At 38.1% G+C, this 16,719-nt stretch overlaps 1 long non-coding RNA gene across 1 annotated transcript in view; it reads left to right on the top strand.

Moving 5' to 3' along the window:
* Nucleotides 1–16,719, top strand: part of LOC136329594 (uncharacterized) — a 189,330-nt gene that overhangs the window by 46,896 nt on the left and 125,715 nt on the right. The window lies entirely within an intron of this gene.

Here is a 16,719-nt window from a genome sequence, read left to right as displayed (position 1 = left end):
CATTTGTTTGTGCACATGCTTCACAGACTTCTGTCCTCAGAAAATGGTGACAGCACTGTTAATATCATGACACAGGTCATATGCTGCCATCTTGCTTTGGCATCGAAGGTTTGCTGGATGCGCTGTGAGTCAGTTAGAACTCAATACTACCAGTTGCCTAGGCTAGTGGGTGAGGCAAAAAGGGAAAAAAAGTGAGATAAAAAATAAAGACTAGGCAGACTACCAATTTGTGGAAGTTAGTATTTAATTGGCCAAGGAAATGGAAATAGGCAGACCAAGATGGGACTGACTGCAGTGTCTTAGTCAGTTTCAGCCATTATAACAAAAATACAGAAGACTGGGTGGCTTAGGCAGTGAATATTGATTTCTAACACCTCTGGAGGCTGAAAAGACCAAGGTCAAAGTGCCAGCCAATTCAGTTCCTGGTGACAACCCATGTCCTGGTTTACAGATGGATGCCTCCCTGCTGTGTCCTCACAAGGGTAGGGTTGGGAGGAAGAAGGGAGCAAGCTCTCTCGTGTCTTTTCTTTCAAGTTCACTAATCTCTTTTATAGGAATTCTAGCTTTATGACTTAATTACCCCAAAGGCCCCATCTCCAAATATTATTGGGATTAGGACTTGAAAATATAGAGTTAGGGGGGACACAAAAACAGTCAATAACATTTGGATCATCATCTATCAGAGTGATCAGTTCAAAGTTTCAGGAGCAAATTGGAACACTCCATTATTAATGGTCTCCACCACCTGTAAACAGAGAAGATGGTCTTTGGTCATGGTGTCTGAGACTTTGGGTAAGGATACTATGGTGAAGGTTACCATGAAATGCTCAGGGTCCTGGTCACAGATCTTACAAATGAGAAGAGTTCCCATACCAGACTGCAAGTCTCCTACCAGCCAGTAAATCAGTAGGAAACCCTAAAGCTTGTATCAGCTATACATCCTTACTATGATGAAATCTTAAAGTTAGCAAGATAATTTTAGATACCTTATTATGATTAGTTCTTTTATCTCTTCTTTGTCCTTTTCTGTGGACTTTGCTTGCTCCAGACTGACTAAAGATAAAGTTATGTGGCCTAAAGATATGGTCAAAAGGACTTGAGCAAACATATTTTATAGTCTTTGGTTTATAATCATCCTAGATAACATGGGAAATAAGCTACTACCTGTGGCTTCATTACAACACCTGGAGATCTGATCTGGTTACAGATCACATCTCAATTATAAGTGCTCATCACCAAACACCAACTTAGCACTCACATGATTGCCACATTGGCAGCGTGGATAAGCAAGGTTTCTCTCAGGGATAGAAGTTATTTTTATTTCTTACTCATCGCCAAGTATGTGGAGAACAAGAGAATCACACATTTTTTTGTACTTATACAATTTTAGAATGACACATGGCTGCCTGACCTGTGGTGGCACAATGGATAAAGCATAGACCTGGAACGCTGAGGTCACTGGTTCAAATCCCTGGGCTTGCCTGGTCAAGGTACATACAAGAAGCAATTACTACAAGTAGATGCTTCCTGCTTCTCCCCCCTTATCTCTCTCCCCCCCCTCTCTCTCTCTTTCTCTCTCACTCCCCCTCTCTCCAAAAACCAATAAATAAAATCTAAAAAAAAAAAAAAAAAAGACTGGCACATTGCCCAGGAAGTTGCAGTCATTATGTCTAAGTTCAGAGATTCTAAAACTGTTACAATTTTGGTTCTTCTGCCATTTAAAAAAAATTAGCTTAGAAGAGTATAAAGGGCAAAGAGAGTGTCTTCTTCATTCTTTTAACTGATACAGTGATTGAATAATCACTGACTGTTCAAAATTTTTAAAAAAACTTTGCAGACTCTTAGCTTAACAGATATTGGTCATGCTCTTCATTTCTCAGATGTGACACATGGGTATATTTGCCTTGAAAAAGGGAGAGATTTCAGTGGTATCAGGGCAGCAATTTTTCAGGGCTCCATTATTTTCCATTGCTCACTTTTCTTGTTGTCAGCACTGAAGAAGCACCAGCTACACATATATCAAGATAAAAGCTGTGCTTCCATTAATGAAAGGGAAGGGTTCACTGGGAATCAAGGAGTTTTTTACACTGCAAATGGTAAAAGGGAATTTGTTTCAGGGTCTTATCTTGCTTTTGATCATCTAGACAGGCTTACAGATGGAGAAAAGTTGGTGTTTATTTTAAAGACAAAAATTTCTTTTCATTGCATCAAATATGTGTTGCAGCTGCTTAGACACACTTCTTTGGAGACAAATAGAGTGAGTCATTCAACCTACGTTTACAAGGCAGTATAAAAAAGAACTATACTTAATGCAACCAGTTTACAAAAGTCATGAGGACTTTCAAAATCCACATCTGACTGCCTAAATGAACAGCATCCTACAATAACCAGAGGTTAACACAGTTAATAAGCAAGTGTCCATTTGCATTAAGAGAAACAGAACAGGAAAACAGAAAAGGCCATATTCATCTGGTTCCTTTTTCCAATGTGAGACCAAGACTTCAAGAGAAAGCAAAGCTCACCTTAGATTGCCGATGCCAGCACCAGCAATTGATCAGGCATCTGTTAACTGCATGACTTTTTTTACTTATCTTGGTCATATAGATTCCTCTCTCTGGCTCCCGTTGAGGTCAAACTCATGGACTTATCCACATTCTACAGACTAGTCAGCACTATAATAACATCAGACTGCTGCCCTGTTTCAATGAAGCACTTCTAAGGGAGAAGACCATGTCTTTTCCACCTTCTGAATCTTAACATAGTGTTTTGCAGATGCTTATAAACTTACACCAAGCAAATGAAGGGAACAATAAATGAATATATGAACAGATGGAGGATGGATGGATGGATTGGCTTCTACCAGTATTCCAGTGTATGATAATCATCGCTACAAGTTGTTTTCTTTGTGTACATGAGAGAAAAAGAATGAATCCCCAGGGCAGCTTTAATTCTTAGTGGATATTCACCAGTGAAACATGCTTTACTCCAAGGGTTCCCTTCAGATGCTAAATGTCTGGCTAGTCCTTATTGGGTCATCTCTATTAACCTTATTTTTATAAACTCTAACAGTCTCTTTGCTTCTGTCTCTCTTCTATTCCTACACTCAACTAGGTGACTCCCTTCTTAAGTCACCTACTTGTGCTTCCCGAACATTGCCCTATATCTTTTTATCAGATGTAACCCTTCCTATGGCAAGGAAGAAAAGCCAATCCAAATAGCTTAAGTGCAAGAGAATTAGTCTATTGCTCGTGTAATAGAACATCCCAGGGCTAGAGCTAGCTTTAAGCATGGGGTTCACATTATATCATGAAGACTGTTTCTCTCTCCATCTATTAATTGTCTAGTATGTTGTCTGTAGTCTCTGACAGGGTCTCTCCCTTTGAGGTTGGCAAGTGTCTGCAACAGCTCCAGCTTATATCCTTCTAGGTTCAAGTTCAGTGTAATAGAAAGGTTCTTCCCCCTCAATAGTTCAGTAATAAATCCCAGAATTGAGACCCCTAGCTCTGATGTGCTATGTGCATACATATGTGCCAATCACTATGCCCAGGAGATGACATACACTGTTAAGATTAGACCAAGTGTCACCTTGACTAAGGGTGGTTTCCCTAAAATATGCTTAGGGCATTTTCACTTCAGAATGTGGGTGTGAATGTCAGATGGCAAAAACAACAAACACTCACCAGCGTTTTAAACTAGCTTTCTAGTTTTCCTATTATTTCTTGTCATCGGCACTCACATGATATGATTCCACATATTCCCTCTTTCTCTTTACTTTTTTCCTGGTATCTCCACTGATACCTTGGTCCCTACATCAAATATATATTAATTCCATTTTTGTCCCTGGTGCTCTCCACCTCTTAAGCAATGTCTTTTTTTCTGCCTTTTTCCACAACTTGCACCTGGATTTTAACTCGCAGCCATTATCTTTTAGAATTGGCGTACCTGCTGGTAGTAAACCCAATAGAACTATAACATCTGCTGAAACTGTTTGCTTTCTCTAGTGACCACAGAATCTCCCTCATTTTTTATCGGCTTTTCCTTCTGTTTCTATAACCCCATCAAAACCAAATATACCCAGGCTTCCTCATCCATCTTGGAAACAAGACAAAACCACTTTCATTCAGCCTTGGCAGCATGCCAGCACCCACTCTTCTCCTTCCTGTTCTCTGTCCCCTCCCCCATCACACTATCACCCCATCTCAACCCCCTCCAGGCTTAAGCCTGTCTCTGCTTTCTTTCACCAAACTCATTTCTTACATCCCTGAAGTTCTGTTTCTGGGGCTGTCTCCTTTCACCACCCTCACAAAGATTTCCTCACAGTCAAAATATTTGTCCTTTTTCTCCCTCACCTTCCACATCAAAATGTACCTCAGGACCCTTCAAATAGACCCTACAGTGTCCTTTAGCTCCTTCCCCTTTTCTCTATTCTTTCTGCCATATCAGGAATTCTTTCATAGCTCACTCTTCAATCTGTCCTTCCACCAATGCTCAGAGTTGATGTGTCAAACACTCCCCTTCTGGAACGTTTCATGATGACCCGTGGGGTAAAATTCCTATGCTCTAGCTTAGAATTCAAGACCGCTCATCATGTACCCTCCTCTGCTGTTGTACTCCTAGAGCTACTCTGCACTCCAGCTGCATCTCCCTGCATATGCTCACACTGATCCTTCTACCTACGATAACGTTCTCATCCTCCTGTCTGCCATGTCTGTAGCTGAAGAATGCCTAGTCTTTCTTCAAGACACCATCTCCACCTCTTTGACACCAGCTTTAGATCCCTCTTCCCACCATGAAGCAAGATTAAGCTGTTCTGACTGTGCTCCTCTAAGAGTTATCAACCTGATTTGTAACTATCTATGTGTGATTGTCTAAAAGTACCAGACCATGAACACTGTGAGAGTTGCCTCTATACATCTCTTGTGTCTGTCCCTTATCCCTCCCACAGTGCCTGGTACACACAGTAAGTGAGATCTTTATACCAGCCCTCTATTGCCAAAACTTCATCTACTTCACATTTCTTTTATTTCCAAAACTATATCTATATAGCTGCTCTTCTGTCTCTTTTATCTGATCCATTAGGAGCAAGAATTCACAGAGCCTTCCACACTTCTTCTTAGACATATTTGTTCTGTACAATCAAATCTACTTCCAACTGATAACTCTCAGGCTTTGCGCTCTCCCCTTCACGTCAATTTCTACTGCCTCCACCTGTGCAAAATTTAATTCATCTAACAAGTATGTACTAATATTTCTGTCTAATATCTGTTGTCCTTAAGGATTTTGCCATAAATATATCATTCACTTGTGGTCCCCTTGTGACAAGAGATTGCTAACGAGGTTACTCTTTCGATCATCCTAATTTTTTTGTTTGTTTGTTTTACAACAATCTCTCCAAAATCTATTTCTTCCCCCTCCATATGTAAACTATGGTGAAGGTGACTATGTCATTTGACAACTAAACCAGATGCTTGGACAGTTAACAAGGCAGCTATTAATAGTTTCACCTGAGCAGCAAGTGTAAACTGGTACCATGCCTAGCCAATCATTACATCTGGCCTACCTAACTATAGCCCAATTAGTTGAATTTTCCCTGCCAGGATTCTTTTCTTCAAATGTGTCTACCATTACCTGAGGTTTCCACCACCATCTCCTTATTCTGCACTCCAGCCTCAAGTTCCTACTTCCTCCTTCTCCTGCACTTTGTCATGAGTCTGCTTGATCCAAAGTTTTTGTTCCATCAAGCAGAGACTGAAGATTTCTTTCTTTTGGTCTCTTCTTTCATCCAGTCTTTACCTATAGGAATCACAGCCCCCCCTTCATAGTTCCAATTTACTTTTCTTTTTGTAATTAAAACCCAACCTGAAGTTCACCTTTACCAGGAATCCTGCTACAATTCTGAAGAATCAGGGAAGAAAATACTCTTATCCAAAGCCAAACATTAACTCCTGCATGTATTTGCACTGTGCCTTATTTATTAGAAAGAGATGTGGAGAAAATAAAGGGGGAAGCATGGAAATTATAGTGTTTATGCACATGTTAGTCTGAAAGTACCTTGCAGATAGGAGTCATGCCTTATGCATGATTCAAACACTAGCACCTGTGTATCTTGACAATAACAATATCAAGGATGTTGGGGACTTTCTCAAGTAATTAGTGCACATTTGGGGGCTTATGTATGTTTCAAAATAAAGTTGCCTAAAATTATACCTAGGGGCTCAAAGCCACCAGGAAATATTGATAATTTCCTTTTTTCAGTGGCATTTTTCAATTTAACAAATTATTTTAGTCCTAAAAGTCAGAGCATTTTTGGAGATAGGTGCCCATTTTACCACGTGCCTATCTGTCTGCTTCTCACCTTCCCACGGAGCCTGCTCCTTCTTCTGGTCAATGCTGAGGGACAGCATAGAGAAAGGACTATCTTTCTTTTCCCTTTGAGCACACTGAGGTGAAGCGTGAGAAAGATGGTGCATCTGACTTTAGCAAGACAAACATAGAGACGTGAGATAGACTTGACCCAATTATCACATTCGTTTTCATCAGTTTTGTGAGGCTTTCACGCTCATCAGGGTCAGAGAGTGCCCACCATCACTCTCAGGTACTGCAGAGGGTGAGAGGGGTCTCTTCCTCTCCTGAAAGCCTGCAGCCTCAGCAGGCAGTGCAGTGTCGCTGGGAATCCCGGCCCACCCCGCTCCCTGTCAACTCCACACCCGGGAGCCCTGCCAAGCTGTAAGCGTTGTTAGAAAGAAGCCAAAAAGTTCTCAGAAAATGAACAATTAATTTCGGCTGTCAAAACAGATACTAGAGGAGCCCAGTTAGAGTTCAAGCATTTTTTTTTTCTCTACCAGCAAACCCAAGGCTTTGTCGCCCATAAGAGATGGAGTAGATTCTTGGGATGTTTACGGCACGATATTATACAGTGGTTAAGACCGCTGTGGGCTTGGGGATCAGATTGCTTTGTGTGGATCACAGCTTTCCTTTTTCTCTGTGTATCCACAGACATTTCTTTTGACCTCTCTGAGCTTTAGTTTTCTTATCTGTCAATTGGGGAGGGGCAGGATGCATGAAAGCACATAGAATTGCTCCTGTTCTATTATAAGAAGTCAATAAACGATACGGTTTTTCATTATTGTTGGTGGTGATGTTATCATGCAGAACCTTCTGCTTCTCCTGAAAAGTAGTAGGTTCGATTTGTTTGTTCCCTCTTTCTGAATGATTAGGACTTTGTCTAAATTTCAGAAAATTTTCTGAAGATTATTTCCTTTGGGGAACCTTCACTGGTAAGTAATATTTTATTGACTCAGTAAAAATATTCTACATGAATGAAAATATTACATACAAAGAAGCAAACCAAAAAAAAGAAAAAAAATAAATCGTTTGTCTTGTTCTCCCCTGGTAAGGCTGCAGCATAATTGACACATACATAAGCAAAATGGAATTTGAAAAGCAAGAGGCAGAGTATTTTGAAAAATTAAAAATTTCTTATAAAACTTTATGAAAATGCATTTGTGTCAACACAGTAAAAATAATAACTCAGCCTACTGGTTTTCACCTTCCAGCTCTGGGTAAGCACTAACTCATTAACCCTTCCACTGCTGTTCAGCAGGTTGGAAAACCAACCGCCTCTGCTCTTTGGAGCATATGAGTGAAGACTCTACCCACCTCTCCCATAACATGAGCTTTCTCTCCTCACAAGATCACAGTTTCCCAGATCATTCAAGAAAGCAATCTCTTAAAAGCATATTGTACAATAACACTTAATAATGGAAAAAAAATAAACCAGCTTCATAACTGAAAAAAGTAGACTTTTTCTGGTTTATTTTTTTATAAAAAAGACTCACCTAATATTCCTGGTTCTCTTCCCTTTTCTATTCCCAATGGTGCATCCTATAGTATAAGAAGAATTTATGCCAACACTCTTCTTAAAACCCATGCAGACTGATCATCTATACTCGTATTTATCTCAGGAACTGCCCATATTTTCCCAATATCTATTTTCTTCCTTCTTTCATAATTACAGAACATGGGTTTTATTTCCAACAATAATTTGACCAGGTAAAAGACTATATCTTTCACCCTCTCTTATAGCCAGATTAACCTCCATGACTAAGTTTCAACCAATGAGATATAAGTAAAAATGTTACATAGAGCTTCAGAAAAGCTCCTTAAAAGTGGCTAATATTGCTGAGATGACGTGTACCTTTTTTTCCTTTTCCTCTCTCTCTCTCTTACTACTATACCATGCATGAGATAACTAGAGCTCCAGCAGCTATTCTAGACTATGTGGCCAACTTGAAGGTAGAAACTATATTTAAAAAGTGAAAAAATTCTCTGATGACTTTGAAATCACCATATTGATTTTTTTTCTACAAAAAAGATGTAAACTATCTGGTTTAAGCTACTGTTGTTTGATGTTTCCTATTTTAAGCAGATGAAACTGATCCTAATTGACACTTTTGGGGGGAGGGGACTCAGAATGAATTTTCTGCATTGACTCATCTGAATATTTGTTCCCAGAGGTCATTCTACCCAAGATAGCATAGCAAGTTTAATAGAATGCCCACTCCATAACCTTTAAGATAGTTTACTAGAATATAGAGTTCACAAAGATACAGAGAACAGACTGAGGTTGCCAGAGAAAAGGAAAGTTGTGGGACAGAATGAAAGAGGTAAAAGATTAAGAAAGAAATTGGTAGTTACAAAATAGTCACAAGGATGTAAAGTACAGTATAGAGAATATAGTCAATAATATAATAACTATGTGTGGTGCTAGATGGGTACTTAAAATATTGGGAGAATCGCTTTGTAAAGTATATGAATCTCTAACCATTGTCTTATATACTTGAAATTAAAACAAAATAATGTTGAATATAAACTGTTTTTAAAAAGTAAAATATATATTTGGAGTGGTGTTGGTGCCAACTTGGACTTGGTGAACATGTTAAGGACACTACTCTTTTATGGATTCTTGTTGTATTGGCCAAGAGTTTGCTTAAAGGCTTTAATCACTGTAATATATATATATATATATATATATATATATATAGAGAGAGAGAGAGAGAGAGAGAGAGAGAGAGAGGGAAGGAGAGAGAGAGAAGACTGGATAAAGAAGGTGTGGCACATATACACTATGGAATACTACTCAGCCATAAGAAATGATGACATTGGATCATCTACAACAAAATGGTGGGATCTTGATAACATTATACGGAGTGAAATAAGTAAATCAGAAAAAACCAAGAACTGCATGATTCCATACATTGGTGGGACATAAAAACGAGACTAAGAGACATGGACAAGAGTGTGGTGGTTGTGGGGGGGAGAGGGAAGGAGGGAGAGGGGAAGGGGGAGGGGCACAAAGAAAACTAGATAGAAGGTGACGGAGGACAATCTGACTTTGGGTGATGGGTATGCAACATAAGTGAATGACAAGATAACCTGGACATGTTTTCTTTGAATATATGTACCCTGATTTATTGATGACACCCCATTAAAATTAATAAAAATTTTAAAAGTGAAATATATAAAATAAAATACAGAGTCCAGATGAGTTAGCTCAGCATGGTTAATAAGATGTGTGTCAAAACTTTGATTTTCCAAAGCCATTATTCATTTCAGAAAAGGAAAAAATAATTTTGTGATTACATGCTATACACTAAACTTGGCAGCCCACCTCACCAATGTGAGAAATTAATAATCAGGGTGGATGAATCACTAAAAATTCAAAAGAATGCCACTTTTGTATGATGGAGATCTACTTTCTCCTCTCCAGTGTGTTACTCAAATCTCTAATAATGCTAACCACATTGTGCCGCAATGATCTTAATAAGTCTTCTCTTTTTCTATTTAAGTCTATATTTTTAGTGCCAAGCACAGCACCTGGCAAGTGATAAATGTCCCAATAATATTCATAACTCTTTAATGAGTGATATACCTTACTAGATACTCATTTGAACTATCATTTCTATCACCAATCAAAAATTAATGCCACTTTAAAAGTATGTCCAAAAATAATATAATAATGAAAATAATAATAACTACTAAGTACTTTCTACGTACTAGATCATTTGTTAAGCTTGAAAAAACTCTATAAAATAGGTATACATATATGTGTGTGTTTGTGTGCATTTCTGTATTATTTATATATATATATGGTCTATGCTTCAGGTCACACATATCTCACAAGAAGCTGTGTAATTTGGCACCATGATCACTGAAAGATTCTTTTCTCCACATACCACCCTAAAATCCCAGAGTCTAAACTGCCTTCTTAAGATTTGTTGAACATACTTTTGGAAAAAATATTTGTCTGTAATCTACCTTAAAGAAGCAAAATAACATATGTGGTTATTAAGCACTCAGGTCTTAGTGCGTGAATGGAACTCAACTGCTAACATTTATATGAGTTTACTAGTATGACCATCTGTAAACAAAAGATCAAAGTGTTAAATAATGAACAATGTAGAATGTTTTAGATGTGGAGCAAAAAACACCATTTGAATGCATACTCATTATTTACAGAACTTCACATAAGCCTACTGGAGCCATCCAAGTAGTGAAATGTGGCTTTAAGTTATTTTGTATGCATTTTTGGTATGTTTTATTTTTATTATTATTATACACAATGTCACAAGTGTCATTTACACTATAACTGCTTGGAGTAACCTGATCGTTTCATCTATCTTATTAAAGGTCTTTGGTTTGTAGTCTAAGGTATTTTCAGTTTTCAACAATGGTTAGTCTAGCCACTGTCCACTGATCAAAAACCCAGTTCAGCAATGCATCTCAATCACAGTAATTATCACTCACTTAGCACCTACAGCTCACGTGAGTTTTCACTTATTGTTCATGATTGGTAAATGACAGTAAAAGCAGTATTGTCATAACACATACCATGAGATTTCCTTAAATAAACTAATTTCTAGCAGTGCTGTTCCACTTTGGGGGGCACAGAGCACACAAGCAAGTGCTACTGTTTGTGGAACACAGTGCATAGAAGTCCTCTGCTACAAGTGTCGGCTGCTTCAGGCCCAATATATCAACAAACCTATAGTTCTTTCAGATGCAAAGTTCAGAGTTATGAGATTATATATGACATTATATAGAGCACATGGAACATATAAAGATATGTGTATCTATGTAGCTATAATCATGATTATTTATATATCTATAATTATGTCTAGATACACATACAGCGTAGTAAAAACACCTACAATAGGGATGTTAGTTAGGATGGGATCATCCACCTTATGCCCTTTCCCTTATTATTAACTCCTTCCCATGAGAGGAACAGTTCCTAATCTGGTTGATCAAAGTCAATCATTTGTCTTAACATACACTTGCTCTCTTCTTCCAGTTTAACCTTCTTTATTCTTACAGTAAAGAAGCTAAGGTAGGTTGCTGTGTCCTATAAATCCAGGCATCTTCAATTCTGGAGAGAGGGAGCAAAGACCTTTGTCTTCCAAACCTCTGCTTGGTTCTCAGTCAAGCTTTTACTAGGGAGCTTGCATTTCTCTACTATCACTTTAGAGACACTGGTTTCCCTTATAGTTCATCGTACTCTGTGTAAGGAGCTCTCTGGGTTGGAAAGCCCAAGGGATAACAACGTATAAGAGATAAGATTGGGCCCATGCTTTAATACCACAGTATTAAGAGGCTACTTGTTGCCTAATGGAAGAACAGTCTTAAGCTATATAGAGTAAGACTACATCTTCTAATTCCCCTTGAAGCCAGGTGTGAGTATGTACTGGCCAATAAAAGAAATAAAGAAAAATGTTGTTTGGGACTTCTGGGCAGGCTATTTAAAGGAAGTTCACCTTGCTGGGAAGAGCCCTTTTTGCCCTTCTGGTTTTCTTTCTTCTGGCTACCATATGGGATATGATGTCTGAATTCCAGCTGCCAACTTGGGCTATGAGATAATTTTGAATGCACTAGAATAGTGGAATTGAAAGGTGAAAAAAATCTCAAGATCTGAGACACTGCGAAACTCTCATTAAGCCTTAGATTCCCTGTCATCAATAGGCAGTCCAAGTTTTAAAGTCTAACTTTAAAATGTTTTTTTTCATGTGAAAACACTTTTCTTATTTAAGCTACTCTTAACTTGAGGGTTCCTGTTAAATTAAACTTTTTTTCCTTTTATGTGAAAACTGGACTTTTTCTTTTTTATGTAAGAACTAAACTTTTCTTATTTAAGCTATTCCTCACCTGAGGGTTTCTATTAAATAAATATAAACAAAGACCTGGGTAGTATAACCATCTATTACTGTCAAAAATGTATCTCTAATTTTTAAAGGTTAAAGTGACTGACCACCATTATCATCATCATCATCATTGTCTATAACTTTATATAACCAGCAGAGAAACAAATCTCACCCTCAACTACTAAATCCACCAATAAGAGTGAGCAAGTGCCTGTCCTAATGACCTCTCCTTCAAACTCTGAACTTGCTCAGAAGATACAAATTCCTGGCTACTTCCCTGCTAGAAAACAAGGGTGGACCTACACAACCCAGGAGCCTGTATCATAGGATAACCACTCACAGCTTGGGTCATACCAAAAACAGAGACCTTGATGTAAAAAAAAAACAAAAAACTAGATCTGCCTGTACTTGCACCCCACCACTAGACAAATGGCCTAAATTCAAAGATTTGGGATAATCTGGAGAAATTCTAAGATAAGAGTAGCTATTCAGATCATGCCTTAAATAGGTCTTCTTTAACCACTATGCTGGCCCACTGTTTGATTCAGGGTATTCTTATGGCCAACCAAACAACAATAACTACCAATTTGCTAAGAGATCATTTTCCAATCAATAAAAATAAACCAGAAAATTAAAAATTGTTTTTTAATAATATTGTTATCTTCTTAACCATTTGTGAGGAAGGAAGGAAGGAAGGAAGGAAGGAAGGAAGGAAGGAAGGAAGGAAGGAAGGAAGGAAGGAAGGAAAAGAGGGAGGGAGAGGAAGGGAGGGAGGGAAGGAAGGAGGGAGAGAGAGAGAGAGGAAATGAAGGAGAAATAATGAAAGAAAGAGCCTGACCAGGCAGTGGTGCAGTGGATAGAGCGTTGGACTGGGATGCGGAAGACCCAGGTTCGAGACCCCGAAGTTGCCAGCTTGAGCGTGGGCTCATCTGGTTTGAGCAAAAGCTCACCAGCTTGGACCCAAGGTCGCTGGCTCGAGCAAGGGGTTACTCAGTCTGCTGAAGGCCCGCAGTCAAGGCACATATGAGAAAGCAATCAATGAACAACTAAGGTGTTGCAACATGCAACGAAAAACTAATGATTGATGCTTCTCATCTCTCCATTCCTGTCTGTCCCTGTCTATCCCTCTCTCTGACTCTCTCTCTGTCTCTGTAAAAAAAAGAAAGAAAAAGAAAGAAAGAGAAAGAAAGAAAGAAAGAAAGAAAGAAAGAAAGAAAGAAAGAAAGAAAGAAAGAAAACCATTTGTACACTGCAACAGCAGAAGTTCTTGCTCAATGACAACTCACTCCGAACAAATATCAGTAGTTGGGTTTCAGTAAAAGTTAAAATCTGGAGTGAACACATACAGTTTTGTTTAATCTGAAACCAAACATTCTTATAAGATAAATGTGGTCCATTTGCTCTAGCCAGCAATTTAAAAGTGAGCAATATTAAAAGTTCTTTCTGATGTGAATAAAGTATGAACTGAACCTTCTGACCGAACGCCTTGAATAACTTGAAATTTTCTACAATGATTTGAATGCTGTTGGTGCCCAATAAACATTGACCACTAGTAAGGACAAAAATAATAATATAACTCAGAAGCTAATTATCTCCATTGTTCAAATTCTCAGAGAATTTAGGTATAAAACTAAATATAAGGAAATTTCAAAATTACACTGAACCTCTGAAACTTTTAAGACTATCTCAACATGGACAAAGAAATATTCCCCTGTATAGATGACTGTTTTAGTGTCAAAGGGAAGGAGTGAAGACATTTGGCAGTCGAAGTGTCCCTTTTTCTTAACAAATTGGAGAACATTATTTCCCAGAATTTATAAAAGAAAACTAGTAGAGATCAAATCAAAAATTAAAAAAAATAGGACACAACTGGCTGGAGTAAGTAACTTGATTTTTCCAAGATTCTGTTCCAAAGAGGATTGATCACACATGGAGCTGTGGATAGTCAAATCTCTGCATCATGGATGTATCCCATTCAGCCATTATCTTAGGTTAAGAGTAATAATCTTATTAAACTTGTTTTGAAACTTTCTGCACATACTGTATTGTTTTCCTAGCTGTTTTGAAGAGAAAGAGTATATTAACTAATTTAACATTCCTGCTGTTGAATAATTATCATGATTAAGAATTCTCAATATAAACACAAAATTTAAAAAACAAAGTTACATCAGGGGGTTTTAATTTACAGTCAGGTGACCATTCTCAGTAACACCTGATGAATTCTGCCCCCGGTCACAGAGTATACTAATATGGAATAAGTATTTATTAAATTCTCTCTTTTTTAAATCAAACACATTTTATTCCTAATAAGTTTGGCCTTCTTTGAAGGGTTAGTATTACACCCTTTGTAATGTTGAACACTGAAATGGTACAGAGAACCCATAGCTGTAAATGTTACCCTTTTCCCTAACCTTCGACCCTAATCCTATTCTCCCTGCTTCTGCAGTAGTAATAATGGAGGAGGGTGATTAAGGTTTTCAGTGATTTCATGAGTTGCAAAGAAAATGAATAAATCATAAAAAGCAGAACTGAGCAGAGAGTGTAACCTGCCTCTAGAATTCTGCAAATCGTTAGAAGTACAGCTCAATCTTGCAATTTCCTTTATCTCTCCTTCTATTTGTAAAGTTTCTCAGAGTCTCAAACAGTGCTTGCCAAACTGTGAGAATTTTCTAAATAACTGATAATGACTGAGCAGATGAGAATGTGCACTTGCTCTTCCCCAGCAAGTGACTGAGCCTCTCTAAGCCTCGGTTTTCTGATCTATAAAACAGAGTGATAATTAAAGTTTTTGTAATGATTTCCTAATAAGATAGTAGTAGTAATTATAATAAGATTTTCTTCTTAAAATGCAAGTTATCTCCAAGATTAAGGAGTTAAGGATATTTACATCTTCATGTAATTCAATAGATTGTGTTTCTCCTAACATCTGATTTAAGGAATAAACTTTCTGATGGAAGTAAGAGAAAAAAATAACTTTGGAGATACAAACATTTGTGCAGAAAAGGGAAATATCTGAATTGGGGACAAATTAAGGTTCAGGGCTGGGAGTCTTTAGGGCAGTTGGGAGGTTGGGAGAATTGGATGAGTGGTATAGAAAGAGTAGCGGAAAAATGCAAAGAATCTTCAGCTATTTCAAAAACAGCCACCACCCAGGAAAGAGAAAAGACCTTTTTGTTTTGTTTTGTTTTGCTTTCCAGACTATTTGTTCCTCAAATCCAGAAGTCAAAATTATTTTATTAAAAATTTCCATTTGGATGCAGTGGACAGAATGTTGGACTGGGACGTGGAGGACTCAGGTTCAAAACCACCAGGTCGCCAGCTTTAGCGTGGGCTCATCCAACTTGAGCACAGGATCACCAGCTTGAGCACAGGCTCACCAACTTGAGCGTGGGGTTGCGTGCTTGAGTGTGGGATCATAGACGTGACCCCATGGTTGCTAGCTGGAGCCCAAAGGTCACCGGTTTGAAGCCCAAAGTCGCTGGCTTGAGCAAGAGGTCACTCGCTCTGCTGTAGCCCCCCCACCCCAGTCAAGGCACATATGAGAAAACAATCAGTGAAAACTAAGGTGCCGCAATGAAAAATTGACGCCCCCTCATCTCTCTCCTTTCCTGTCTGTCTGTCTCTCTCTCTCTCTGTCAAAAAATTTTTTTAATCCATTTGGGTAAATAAAGTTTTGCAAAATGACCTGGAAACACAAATAAACATTGTTTCCATAGGAAAATATTACTGTTATAAACAGCCTACTTGCAACTAGCTATTGAAACATGATCTATTTGTAAATTGACCATTACTTTGACAATCAAAACACAAAAACCACAACCAAAGCTGGTTCAGGAAATTGTAGAAAATCTACAGAAGCCCGTCAATGACCTAAACTATGGGCTTCTCAAGGCAAGACAGAAGCCAAGAATTCACTGAGTTTTGCAACCCATATCCAAGTAACCCAGCAGCCACAATTCATATATTTCAAAACCAAAGGCAATTTCAGTGGCCTCTGTGGCAGTTTCTCCACACGCTGGCTGCTCCCAATCATGGTGGTTAATTGCAATTTTTCACCCTGACACTTAATGACTAATTAGAGAGCAGATAGAAAATCTGGGGGCACAATTATGTAAAGGTTAACTCCGTAGGCTCTAGGATGTGAAAGAACTAGGTTAAATCTTAAATACTAGATTTAACTTCCTCAGCTACTTGAACTCTGCACCTGTTTGCTCATCTGTAAAATGGGAATTATTATAATACCTATGGAGTTTCTGAGGGATTGAAGGGAGAGAATGCATGTGCAACATTATTTCTAACATGTAGTAAACACTCAGAATTCCACTTGTACATAGGTTCCCTGATTTGCAGCAAGAGATAAACAGAAAAACATTTCATATCTTCAGCTTCCAATAGGCCATAAAGGTAAATAGTAATTACTGACATTTTGGCTAGTCTATGTAATTTACAGCTTTCTTTTTGAACATTAAATAAACCAAGAAATAATCCAATTCTTATTTGAGCTCTTGAGATGCTAAAATGG

The sequence above is a fragment of the Saccopteryx bilineata genome, chromosome 3 (genome assembly GCF_036850765.1).
Source record: "Saccopteryx bilineata isolate mSacBil1 chromosome 3, mSacBil1_pri_phased_curated, whole genome shotgun sequence".
In the NCBI taxonomy this organism is placed as follows: domain Eukaryota; kingdom Metazoa; phylum Chordata; class Mammalia; order Chiroptera; family Emballonuridae; genus Saccopteryx; species Saccopteryx bilineata.
This window is presented reverse-complemented; position numbering and strand designations above follow the sequence as displayed.